The sequence below is a fragment of the Vanellus vanellus genome, assembly GCF_965231255.1.
Source record: "Vanellus vanellus genome assembly, chromosome: 24".
Taxonomy (NCBI): Eukaryota; Metazoa; Chordata; class Aves; order Charadriiformes; family Charadriidae; genus Vanellus; species Vanellus vanellus.
This window is the reverse complement of record NC_138929.1, coordinates 46,319-59,536: the sequence shown is the minus strand read 5'-3', so window position 1 is coordinate 59,536 and position 13,218 is coordinate 46,319. Positions and strand designations below refer to the sequence as shown.

The 13,218-nt window shown below is 53.0% G+C and overlaps 1 long non-coding RNA gene across 2 annotated transcripts; it reads left to right on the top strand.

The window, feature by feature from the left end:
* Positions 1 to 7,603: 7,603 nt before the first annotated feature.
* On the top strand, positions 7,604 to 12,807 carry LOC309681265. Of its 2 annotated transcripts, none has more exons than XR_014270023.1 (3): positions 7,604 to 7,696; positions 11,102 to 11,197; positions 12,708 to 12,807. It is a non-coding gene; the product is annotated as an uncharacterized lncRNA (long non-coding RNA). The 2 variants fall into 2 exon arrangements; XR_014270024.1 differs by lacking the exon at positions 7,604 to 7,696 and adding an exon at positions 9,335 to 9,572.
* Positions 12,808 to 13,218: the final 411 nt, after the last annotated feature.

Here is a 13,218-nt window from a genome sequence, read left to right as displayed (position 1 = left end):
TCATACCTCAACCTCATGAAATTTTAGTTAGGAGGCTTCCTGTAAATAAATAAAAGCAAAGTTCTAGATAATACTCAGTCATTACAGGAATGGACAATAGTGTGTACACATCTCAGAGTTTTACTAACGAACAGTGAGGGTCTTTGATCTTGCTCTTTTTTTTGTTACGTTTGCCTTCTCCATTTATGTATGATTCTCAATAATTTTGTAGGTTTGACATTTATAATATGCAATTTATTGCAGGGTACAACTCTGTTTTAGTATAAATATACTAAAATACTGAAAGAAAAGGCAACGCAGGTCTGTAACATGTTAAGTGTGCAGCTGAGAGAGGGTTTTCACGTTTTTCAGCATAACAGAGCATTGTCTCAAAGTGTTTCTGGTGATTTACTTTAATAATGGTGATTTACTTTCAATTGTTGGATGAATATTTTAGAAGATCATCCCTGGAATATGGCAACCTTATCTGTTGCCAAAAAGACGTCGGTGAAGATTTACCCAGAGGCGTTGGTATTTTGGTATTCAGCGTCTCTTGAAACTGTCATACAGCTTTTTCCAAGTGACTGGCCTTTAACAAGAGGGAAGAATCCTCTTGTAGTTTTAAAACAAATCTCGCATAACGAAACTACTGTTTGCCTTAGTGGTCATCAGGAAATGGCGAGAACTAGACTTTGACTTTATTAGTTTTCCTGGGGTTCTACATTTCAGAATTAACTGCATTCAGCTATTCTGCTGTCCGTCTCAATCTGTGAAAGAGGTTGGTTTTTTTGTTGTTGTTTTTTTTTTCCCCGGTTGTTAGTGAGCAAGCATAATCAGAACTTGCTATTTTGTGAATTGTGATGTTTGGTAGCTCAGCATATAGGGTGCTTATCACTAGCAGAGCACTCCCCAACAGAAGGATCAAATTCTGCTCTTGTTATGTGGACAGAGTTCAGTCAAATGTAAATGGGGTTGCTGTGGCCATATCAATTGGCAATGCGTGCCTCGATGACTAGAACGGAGGGGTAAAGTGATATGTCCAAGCCAGGGATGGCTTGGCTTCCATAAATCACTATTTCTTGCTTTTAATCTCCTGCCCATGCTGTGAAACTGGAAAATGGTATTTTGCACGGCGGTAGGATTTACTTGTTGATGTTCTTACTTGTTTTCAACATGAATTTCAACGAAATCTGTATTTTCATTTATTAAATGTATTAGTATGAGATATTTAGATGACAGTGTGACGTGTTGATGGATGATGGCTCTCCCCACTCTGCAGAACAGCCAGTATGAGCATAAAATAAAATTACATCCACCTTGGGTCTCAAGCATTGTTGTGAGTCAGTCAGCTCAGAGCGCATTTCTAACAGACACAGAAACAATGAGCGAAAGCACCCTGTGTCTGCTTTTCCAAATAGTTACGTGAAAGGCTGTTCCGCACATGTTATGCAACTGTCAGACGTGCAAGGCGGTAGTATTCTGTGCTGTGCGTTCTGGAGGATGGTCCTAAGCTATTTTCAGTTTTCCCAGTTCTGGGCTGCTCCTGTAGATGTAGTCGTGGCCTCCCGAGACTTTCCTGTAGACCAGTCTCAGCACTAAGCAGAATCTTCACGCTCTAAATGTATTATATGAGAGCTTGCAAGCCATATGGTGGTTTTCTGTGATGCCTGCTGTGACAAAAATAATTGTTGAAATACTTCTGGGAAGCCTATGGCGACTCTGTTCCTATTGCATGAAGCAGAAGGATGTCTTCCTGAGACTGTAGGCTCTGGCACAGTATTACTATCACTCCTCGAGGAGTGTATTTGCTCTAGAAGAGAGTAAGGAGTAGGAAAGCAAACTCTTACAAGCAAAATGACACACCAGGGTGCCCAGAGATACAGGAGGGCAAGGAGGAAGAACGTAGCCAGCTTTGCGTGGCCCGAGGAAGGACACCAAGGGGCCCCCAGTGAATGCAGAGCCGTGTGTGACCAGCAGGTCACCAATGCCACCACTGGGAGCCCGGGTTAGGGTGCTGATCAGGCCCCGAACTGGAAACCGGGTGGGAGCAAACTTTCCCCGAGTTCTGGGATCACGCAGGATGGACCGAGCAGGAGCAGGGAGTGGTATGCACCCTCGCTTTCTCGGCAGGTGGCCCAGCTCTGAGCCTGCTCTGCGGCTACAAATACAACACCACAGCCAGGGGCTCAGGTGGAACACGTGATGCCAGCACAGCAAGCGTCAGGGGATGCCTGCCGGTGGGAACCGCCGTCTGAGACACACGTGCATTTTGGTCGTCCGCTGCGCCTGATGTTAGATGCTGGACAACAAAGGTGATCAAGATCACAACAAAAACTTCCCCTGTGCCACCCGGCATTCAGGTCTGTGCTCTGATCTGAGATCTCGGTTTGGCACTGCGCGTACATGACGCACCATAGCCAGACTGGAGAGGTCTCAGGGAGGCAAGAGGTGTGAAATGTGCTTTCAGGCTGCTAGTCTAAGGGTGAGGCAGGAGCACAGACAGAGGCGACCGGGGATTTTCCTCCCAAATGCCAGAAATAGAATTCTTTCGCTGAAGGAAAAAGCTCGAGGGAGGCTGACAGCCACTTTGTGACTTAGTGTTTTGGTTTGCCTCCAAGTCCTTCTGCGTGGGGCTCCCAGGAAAGCCTGTATTTGTGCAGCCAGAAAGAAAAGCAATTTATGCACAAAACCAAAAGCAAAAATTGCGAATTTTTATGTTGTGGAAAAGTGCTGAAAAAGCCCAGAATTGAATATTATGGAAAAGCAAAACAAAACCCCTAATTTGGGAAAAATACGGGGTGAAATGCTGGCAGTTTGAGGGATGTTGCAGGGCATTATCCGGTGTGGGTCAGTTATCCAGAGTGGATTATCTGTTCCTGGTTATCCCGGGTGAGTTATCCGCTGTGGATTATCCCAGGTGGAGCCCCTGGTGTAGGTCATCCCCACGCGTGTCCCCTCATTCACGTTTGTCCCGGCAGGTATATCCGGCCTCGGCCTCGGCCTCGGCCCCGGCCCCCCTGCCCTCCCCGGCCCCGCCCCCCTGCCCTCCCCGGCCCCGCCTCCTCACCTCTGTCCCCGCCCCCTGTCTTCCCCTGCCCCGCCTCCTCACCTCCGGCCCCGCCCCTCTGCCCTCCCTGCCCCGCCTCCTCATCCCTGGCCACGCCCCTCTGCCCTCCCCTGACCCACCTCCTCACCTCCAGCCACGCCCCTCTGCCCTCCCCTGCCCCGCCTCCTCATCCCTGGCCACGCCCCTCTGGCCTCCCCTGACCCACCTCCTCACCTCCAGCCACGCCCCTCTGCCCTCCCTGCCCCGCCTCCTCACCCCGGCCACGCCCCTCTGCCCTCCCTGCCCCGCCTCTGCACCCCCGTCCCCGCCCCCCTGCCCTCCCCTGCACCACCTCCTCACCTCCGGTCCCGCCCCTCTGCCCTCCCCTGCCCCGCCTCCCAACCCTCAGCCGAGCTTGCTGCCATCATCGACCCCGCCTCCCGCCCGGCCCCGCCTCCCCCTCTCCAATTAGGGTTCAAGTTACAAAAGCCTTTTGACATCAAAGCAAGAAGATAGCTAGATTTCTACCGGCACTGTATTTCAGCTGTGTTGCTAGCTGAAAATGGCTTGCAGGCCAGGAGAGGGGTCTGATTAAAGAAACCGAGTGTTGAAGTGATTGTTTTAAGGAGGCAAATTAGGGAGCTAAAGGAACTGACATTTTTTTTTTAAATCTCTCGCCAGCATGTGTTGACTCGCTACTGTCACTCCCACAACCCTGATGCCATATGCAGACCAATCCAGCAGTCCCTGTGGCTCACTCCGGAACAAAAAGAAGCCTGTTCCACAGGTTCCCAATGCTGCATCTCCTCCATAGGTACTGGGGTGGGGGGCACGGGCAGACACAATCGCCAGACTTTTGAAGCTGCCGAATGCAAAGGGCTGAAATGCTCGAGCCACTTGGATGCTTTTTGGTACAGAGGCAATGAATATTACTGCCTGGGCTGCAGGCAACAGGGTAGAGAGATTTAAGCCCTGTACCCCCAGTAAATAGTTATCGTCTTTGGATGGTATAAACTGTACTGCTACCGGTCATTGCTCATCCTACTGAGTGCTCAGAAAGGCATAATTAAGATGATGCTGTCGCCCGACGACCAGAAGCCGGTATTGCAGCTCAGATGCTGCACATGCGCGGTGGCATCCCCATGCTCCAACGCTGCCGTCCGCCGGTATTGGCAACGCGATGTTGCGGTGTCTGCGGGGTGGTGCCGCCGCACTCGTTGCTGCCTCCCGGTAAGGAAACGCCGCTGCCGCCGCAGGTGCGTGGTGCCGGCGGGCGCAGAGACGTGGCCACCCGGCTCACGCGCCACACCGCCCCGCCTCGCCTTCGCTGCTGTTGCCCCCGCGTGGCCGAAGCGCGGTACTGCAGCGGCGGCGGGGGAGGGCCAGGACCACCGGGGAGGCGAGCGAGCCCTCTCGCCGCGGACGGGAGTGTCTCCTGCCCGCTGACTGCCCCGGGGTGGCTGCACGGAAGCTTCAAACCGCCCGCTGTGGCAGGCTGCCGGTCCTCTGGACGCGAGCCGGGTCCGGGAAGTCCCCGACAGTTACCCGAGAGCGGATGGAAAGGGAGAAGAGCAGAAGGAGGAGCCCGTCCCCAGGCGGACTCGCTGGGCCCTTTTCCAGCTCCCCCGTTTCCCCCCTACCCCTCTCGCCCGCTGCAGATGCCCCCAGGTCCAGCACCTCCCCGGAGGCCTGTCTCTTAGCCCCAGGCATCTTCAAGCCCTGTCGTGAAGGCCGCAAGCTAGCCCTCGAATGAGCTTGATTGTCCCTTAATGCGGGTGCTGCCTGCACCCCCCTCGGCCCCGCCTCTGCGCCTTCCCTGGCCCTCCCTTGGCCCCGCCTCCCGGCCCTCCCGGCCTCACCGGCCCCTCCTTCCGACCCTCCCCGACTCCGCCTCCCCGCCCTCCTTCGGCCCCGCCTCTCCGCCCTCCTTCGGCCCCGCCTTCCGCCCCCCTCGGCCCCGCCTCCACGCCCCACCTCCTATTTTCCCTGGCCTCGCCTCCTACCTATCTCGGCCCCGCCTTCCGCCACACCTCGCCTCCGCCTCTCGCCCCTCCCCATCACGTCTCCCGTTTAACCTCGGCCCCGCCTCCCAGCCTGCTTCGGCCCCGCCTTCCGCCTACTTCGGCCCCGCCTCCCACGTGTCTAGGCTCCGCCTCTCGCCCGCCTCGGCCCCGCCTTCCACCTCCCCCTCGTTCTCGGCGCCGCTGCTGCTGCCCCCGCGTGGTCGAAGCGCGGTACTGCAGCACCGCCCCCGCACGGGCGGTTACCGGGCGCAATCCTCGGCGGCGCCGGGGGGCCACGAGCAGCGGGGAGGCGAGCGAGGCCCTTCGCCGGGGGCGGGGGTGGCTCCCGCCCGCTGGCGGCCCGGGGGTGGCGGGGAGGCAAGCTTCAAACTGCCCGCTGCGGCAGCCTGCCGGTGCGCTGGAGGCGAGCCGGCTTCGGGCAGCCCCCGGGAGTTACCCGAGCGCGGACGGAAGGCGAGAGGGGAAGAAGGCGGACACCCCCGGCAGGCGCAGAGGCTGGGCGCCTCCCCAGCTCGCCAGAGCTCCCCCGGAGCCTTCCCCGTTACCCCTAGGGCCGTGTGCGCCCCCGCAGTTGCTGGCCCACGCGCCGGCGCAGCGGCCGGTGCCCCCCGAGCTGCGGGGGCCCCCGACCCCCCTCGAAGTGCCTGGCCCCAGGGATCGCTGCGCGGGGGGGGCGGGGCTGCGCAACCGGTTTATTTACTGCTGTGGCCCACACATCTCTAAAGTTTTTAAGAAGAAAAAGCCGGGTTTTGGTCAATTCCCGCCCCCCCCCCCCCTTCGTCAGGCCCGGCAGCACCTCCCCGTCGCCGCGGCAACGGCCCCGCGCTGCCTCGTGTGCCTCTTCACCATGGCAACCGCTCCGGGGCGGATGGGCGGGAGGGCGGGATAATCACGGCGCGGGCGCCGCACTTCGATTGGTCAGATGACGTCGTCGGGGTGGGGGCGCGGTGCAGATTGACGCGAAGCGTGACGAATGGAGCGAGGATCCAAGGAGGGGTTACGGGCGACGGCCAATGGACGCGCGACGTGGGCGGGCCGTCGATGGCGCTCCGGAAGCGGAGGGGCCGGAGTAAAATGGCGCCCAGCTCGCAGTTGGAGCGGCGTGGCCCGGGAGGAAAGTGGGGTCCGGTGGGCGGGCTCTGGGCCGCGTCCGGGTTGCCGTGCTCGCGGTACTGCCGCGAGCACGTCGTAAGGCAGCTGGAGCGCGTCGAGTTGAGTGGGGGAGCTGAGGGGGTCTGGGCGAACAGGGGGCCTCGGGGGCGGCACTGCAGGGTTGGAGCGGGGGTGGCTGGGCCCGGCCCGGCTCCCCGTGGGGTCCCTTCGGCCTGTGGGGTTTGGGGTTCGGGGCTGGTGGTACCGGAGAAATAAAGCCCGAAAGGGCGATAGTGAAGCGGCGCCCGCGCCGTGTTGGCGCTACCCCGCAGCGAGGTGGGCCCGGGCCCTCCGCAGTTGCCCAGCGCTCCCAAAAAGTGTCTGTGGGCCCTGGGGGTGGCGGTATGTTGGGCGGCTGCGCTCGGCCGGGCCTTCAGCATCTCCCGCGGGGACTGCCGAGGGGGTGAGGAAGCAGCGAGGGTGAGTTGCTTTAGGGCCCGAAGTGCAGAGCAGGTCTTCTACCCCTGGGGCTGGAAAGCAGGCTCCCGGGGCTGGTTTTGGGGCTGAGAAACAGTCGGAGTTGCGTGGCCTTGGGGTGAGGAGCAGGGGTTGAGTCCTGTGTCTTTGGGGCTTGAGAGCAGGCCCAGGAACTGGGGTTTTGGTCTCAGAAACGGGCGGTAAGTGAGTTGGTTTGGGGGGGGCAAGAGCAGACTCCCATTTGGCTGGTTTTGCTCGGGGGCGGCACTGCAGGGTTGGAGTGGGGGTGGCTGGGCCCGGCCTGGCTCCCCGTGGGGTCCCTTCGGCCTGTGGGGTTTGGGGTTCGGGGCTGGTGGTACTGGAGACATAAAGCCCGAAAGGGCGATAGTGAAGCGCGAAGGTGTTGGGGGCAGAGAGAGGCACGAAGGCGTTGGGGGCTGCGGGGGAAAGCAGGGGGTGGGCAGGGTGCGTGGACCCTCCGTGGAGGTGGGGGTCTGGTCCCTTCAGACCCCAAAATTTAGAAGGCCGGCATGCAATGGGCTGAAGTCTGTGTCTGATGGGGTCTCTGGGGGGAAATGTGCTTTTCAGACCCCGCACACTGTCTCTTCTTCGAGTCCTGCGCTCCTTTGTACACTGTTTATAACAGTTATTGAGTAATTAGTCATACAAAGTAATCAATATTTATACCTTCTAAAGCTATGGTGTTTAATCATAATACTCAAGTTATGACGGTGATCAATTGACACCCTTGTCAAAAGCTCAGACTGTTCCAAATAGCTGGAGCTCGTAAGGAGAAGGAGTGGCCAGGCGCAGGCCAGGCTGTCCCAAGCAAGGAGCTCCAAGCAGGGGGGAGGCGAGTCGTCCTTGTGCCAATGGGGAGCCCGGCCTCTTGCCTCGGGGGTTACATCCACCTGTCTGGGCCCTGCTCCCGAGGGCAGAGGTGGGCTGGGGGTCCCACGGCTTGTCCCCGTTGGCTGGCTGTGACAAACAGGGTCCTTTCTTGTCTCCTCTTTGCCCAGTGTCACCTGCTGCGTCACGGGAAGAAAATCCTGCGGGGTTGATTCCACCGGCTGCTCAGGTAACGGCACGCGTGGGGCTGGGGGAGTGGGGACAACCATTTGCAACTTCAGGGACACTACAGGTACTCCACGTCAAACCCGCAGAAAAGGCAAATTTGCTGCCAGCGTAGAAAAGCTGATGCAGAATTGCAGTTAACAGAGCATGCCTCCTTCCCGAATTGGTGCCTGGGTAGTTAGGAATGTCTTCCTTTTGGGTAAAAGAAAAAACTTTCATCTCGGATAAATTAAGAGCTGCCTGTTACCGTCTTTAGGGTGAAGCGTTTCTCTTCTGTTTGGTCGTACTAGTTTTATGGGCAAGTTGGAAATAGCCTTTTTTTTTCTCTGCGTAACTACATTTCTGTGAGTAGGTGGTGGCAGTATAGTTAACTAGTGAGCACCTAGATGCCAGTAGAAATGTAGTGAATGAAACACGATGGAAACTGATGCTTCGCTTGATTATTTTATTTTTTTTTATTTATTTGACTCTTTTTGTTCTTTGAGTGTTGATGGCGTGTTTTTCTGTGGCTCAACACACGTTCTGTTCCGTGGAGCCTGGAATCTAGGACTTTGAGGTAAAAAAAAAGTTTGTCCTTCTAGAAAAGGAGCAGTCGTTCAGCGGATTGAGGTGTATACTCAGAGGGTCTATTAAGTACATGGTCAGCATTAAAGCCAAATTTCACTTAATGTTGCACCTGCTGGTGTTCCCTTTCATTAATTTCCCCTCAGCACCGTTGTGGGTGGGATTTTTTTTGGTTTGTTTTGTGTGGGGGTGTGGGTGCGTGGGTGTTTTTGGGGCATGTGCGTGGTTTCCAAAGCAGAGCGCAGTGTTTCTTGGTGGCAGTGTGCAGAGCTCTTTTGCTGCCTGACCTCCCCTTTTTGACTCCTCTCTCATGGCTGTAACTTTCCTTTGGCTAATTTGAGCAGAGCAATGAAGTTACTTGCCTGCGTAAATGTGCTGGTAATACCAGGAAGGGAAGTGCTTGAACTGGTAGTGACAAACTTGGCTACAGGTAGGATTTCTGAAGGAATAACATCAGCAGCGGCAGCTGTAAGCAAATAGCGAGTTCCCCAAAAATTGCATGTGTCAAACACATCGAAGTTTTATTGCCAAATGTTCTTTGGCAGTACATTCCTGTTGCATTAAAGGACAAAGTAATTTGGCAGAAAATAAACCCTCTTGCGTTCCAGCCTGTCAGAAGGGCTGGGGGTGGCTAGGCTTAAATTCTGAGAGATGCCTGATTTGGCATTAAAAGTCCAGTCACGTTCCATATGTATATTGAAGTATCACGATTACAGATGCACTAATAACATCATACACAATTAATTCTAGTGGCATTCCATGAACTAGCATGGCCACACTTAAGGAATTGGGTCGTGTGCACTATGAACTCTCATGGCTAGATTGGTGAAAAGTGTAGTTTATTGAAGCAATAGATACACAAGTTCTTTTAGATCGCCAGTGAGTTACTGTCTGCAAACCACGTGCAAATACTAAAGAAGTTAGTAATATAGCCTGGCTACAAATGCGCTAAGTTATAAAACAACTCTATAGAGATTTCTAAGTATTTGGTATAGCCAAGTGTTCAAATCTTAGTCACAGGCGTCCTTGGGGGGGGGGGGGGGGGGGAAGAGAGGCTCAGCCCGTTGACTGATCCCAGAAGTCAGGGGTGGTCAGCGATGGTATTTCCCCGACCGTGTCGGTATCTTCCCTGACATCCCTCCTATCTTAAGCTAATTTAATACTATTTTCTACCTTTCAGGTGGAGTTTGATGGACTCCGATCATACATACTTTTTTACAATTGCTGTAAAATCCTCTCGCTTCGCTTTTAAAGGTATAGACTATGAAAAATTGAGAGCACAGACTCCGTGAGGAGCGGTCGCACCTTGGAGGCAGGTAGCTTTTGGGATGGAGGTGTGTTTTGGTATTACAATGACATTATAACGAGCAAAGTTTACCCAGAGGATAGCATTTTGTCAAAAAATGAGAGATCGTTGGCTCAGGGTAACAATGAGGCAGCTTATCAGTTCCACAAGACCTTCAAGGGTTCCATTTGATCCTCAGGTTCCCATTTTATCACAGAGTTTGGCCACGGTGTCTCCACTCTGCTCCATCCTCTGCACCATTTTTCTCTTAGAGTCAATGCGCCAGACTCCTCCAATGTCGTTAACGTTTAAGGTCGCCTTGGGAAACTGTGTGAAACGTATGCTTTGCGCACCAGCTGCACTCTGCCCCTGGAGGTTTCATGGATGCTGTACTTCAAAATGTGACTATAACTCAATTTCTAAGTCACCTCCAGTAATTATCCCACAGTTCCAAGTGGCTATTTTTGGTAAAAGTAAACCTTCGGGTAATTTAGGGTTGTGTGTGGCACAACCTTTCCCTCTGCCTGTGTGTCCTGTTCCGTAAATGTCCAGCAGGAGGGCTGTTGTTCCCTACCCTCAGTATTGCCACAGTGGTGCTGTGATATTTAGACCTAAGAGACAGGTTTTGGAAGGGAAGGAGAATGCCTGTTTTCTGTAAGGGCTGCGAAGGCTGACCCTTTTCTGTCTGCTGCTTTCGTGCACGTGAGATGAGGCTGTTTTATTTTTCTCCCTTGTTCCTGGTCTAAGTATCTCTGAAGCCGCTGCTGCTGCAGGTTTGCAATTTGCGTTACTACTTTTTTGTGGAGTTGTCGTTGTGGATGACTTCTGCGGTGGCTGAGTATCAAGAGGTGGTTTTCAGTTCAAAGCTTCAGAAATGGCATCCCCTGAAACCAGAGTAGGTGAAGCTGATCCTGCGCGTGCGGCTGTGCTCACAGGGATGCTCGGGGGCTCCTCGTGCGAAGAGCGAGGTGCCCATGGGCACCGGCAGGGTCATGCTGGGGTCTGGGCTCGTGCCGTACTTCTGCTTTTGGGAGATGGCAGAGTGTGTGCCCGGTAAGGCCGAGGGCAGTCGAAAGCCGGCAGGGACCCTGAGCAGGTTTGGTGGTGCAACGGTGGTTGTAAAAGCTCCTGACCATCTGGAGAAATGGCCTAGAAAAACTGGTCACTTTTTTGGAAGGAGGCATTTCAGCGGCACAGGTGGGTTATTGTACCCTTTACCAAAAATCTTCACCTTGGGACATCTAGGGTGAGGAAACCTTGGCTGTACGTAGGCTTGAGGCAACATACGTACGCGCGTGTGTGTGTGCGCGTGTCTGTCTGTCATCTGCATGCATCAAGGAAGGTGGCTGTAGTGCAACTAAAGCTGCTGGTGAGTCAATGAAAGGCAGGGTTGTCTAAAACATGCAAGAGCTCTCATGGCCTGCACCAAGAACCATCCCAAAGGTGATGTCAAATACTTTTTCCTCTGCTCAGCTGTCGTTTTGGCGAACCTTCGGGGAAGAAGGCAGCTTGAGATTCCTGCCCAGCTTTATGCTAAAGGGTTTTTTCCTCTCTTGGCAGATTGTCAGCTGCCAGCGTTTCTCCGTGGTCACCCTTTCTTCTGCCGTGACAGTACGGGACAGACAGAAAGGATCCAGAGTGGTCTGTGAGGACAAGGTACATCTCCAATGCACGTCTGTGTGTTTCCCTAAGGTCCTTGTTGTGCGGACTCTGAAGTTAACGTGAAGGATGTGCCGACTCTCCTCCTGTAGTTTTTCAATGAAATATTTGAACACAAATACTAAAACCAAGGTGTGTTCTGGAGCATGTTGCACCCATGCAAAGCTTCCTTCCCTCTGCTTATTTTCTCTTCCCAAAAGCGTAATCTTCTCTTTCTGTGTGCTTACCGTTAACTGGCACTGTGAAAATAATGTTGTACTAAAAGAGGGAAGAAAGCATTTGTCAGGGTTCAGGTGTTCTGAAGAAACAGACTTTGTTTTCATGATAAAAGCTTTATGCTTTTTCGGTCAACAAGTTTTTAAAATACCTTCCAGTGGTATTGGAAAACTATACGGAGATACTAGCCTGTGTACGAAAAGCAGTCGAGGTCAGGGAAGAGACATGGACCAAGCAGGACAAATCGGCGTGGCCTCTGTGTGTTTTCTGGGTTTTTCCAGGAAGCATTACAGCCTTGTAACTGGTGACAGCGAGTCCCGATGTGGTTTTCGTGAGTTATTGCTTCTGTAACGTCCTTGTTTGGCAACAAGATTTTGCACTCTCTTTTGAAAAAAAAAAAAAACAAAAAAAAAAAAACAAAAAAAAAACAAAACCAAACAAAAAAACAACAGGAAAAAGTCAATTTCCTTCCCAAGGCCGAAGCACAGCCCATCTTCCGAATTTGATGGCATCGCAGGTCTTTGGGTTCTCAGTTGTAACAGGTGAGATGTCATAACAACATATTCCTCTGAACATTCAGCACAGCCAAAAGCATCAGCCCATCTGCTGGTCCTTTTTGGTAGCCTTATGGATTGCAGGACCGAGGATTTGATCCCCCCTCCTCCCTCCCCAGTAAAACCACGTGGGGGATTTTTTATCTTGCTGATTTTTCTATCCTTAACTGAAGTTTAAAAAAGGTTAAAATTGTATAATTTACAAACTGATTTGCATTGCTTTAACTGCAGCTGCCAAATGGCTGTAGCATACAATGTATTAGATGTACTTAGGCAGTTAGGTATTTGTTCTAAAGCTTTAAAAATGGGGATTTAAAAAAATGTAAAAAAAGAAAATATTTAAAAAGAGGCAACCGAATGTTAGCAGGGTTTTATTGCCAATATTTAGATGGAGTGCTCTGAAGGTCTTGATTTCTGTCTGGCTGTCAGCAGCATGTTTTCCCGGCGGTTCAGTAGCATCTCTCCTGGACAGGGCAGCTGGCCAGATGTCCCTCTGAACTGTGCAGCACCCAAAAGCCCCTGAGTCAAATTATAGCTGTGTATTTTGGAGATGGACAGTTTAATGGTATCAACTGACAGCTGGGCAAGTTCAATTAGTGCCAAAGGCATGTCAAATACCTTCACAGTGTCAGTTTTTTTATTAGAGATAGATATATCTATCTATAAGCGTATGTGCACCTTTTCAGCATGAAGCGAATGACGGAGCTTTGTTCTTTCTTGTTCATTGCTCTCTTCAGAGTTTTACCCTGCCCTTTTGGATCTATCATCCCAGCAAGGTGTGCAGCAGCAGCAGTGGTGCGAGAGCTGTAGCTGTTTGAGGGGGTCCGTTGCGTCGACTCTGGTCACAGCACAGTCCTGTGTAACAGCCTGGCAGGGAGAGGTCCTCGCAGCAGCACCATGAGGAAGGGAGGAGGCGTTTCTCAGGGCCAGCCCGAGGGTTTACTGTCGTGCTTGGAACGTGTTCAGAGTGGCACCGATTAGTGTTAATACTGACTGGAAGAGTTCCTGTCACTCTGGCTTTGAAAGGCCATGCTGTATTTGCTGCTGAGCTGTTTCTGTGAAGTCCTTTAGGTCAGCTGCTGTCCCATCCCTTGGTCTGAGGGAATTCCTCTGATTTCATATGTGCTCTTTGTTAATCATCTGCTGAAATATAATTGGGGCTTTTTGTTTTTCAGGTGTCTTGCCATATGGGTCTGGTGACGCTCAACAGACATCCCCCCTGCCCAGGTTTGCCTGCTGGTGGTTGAG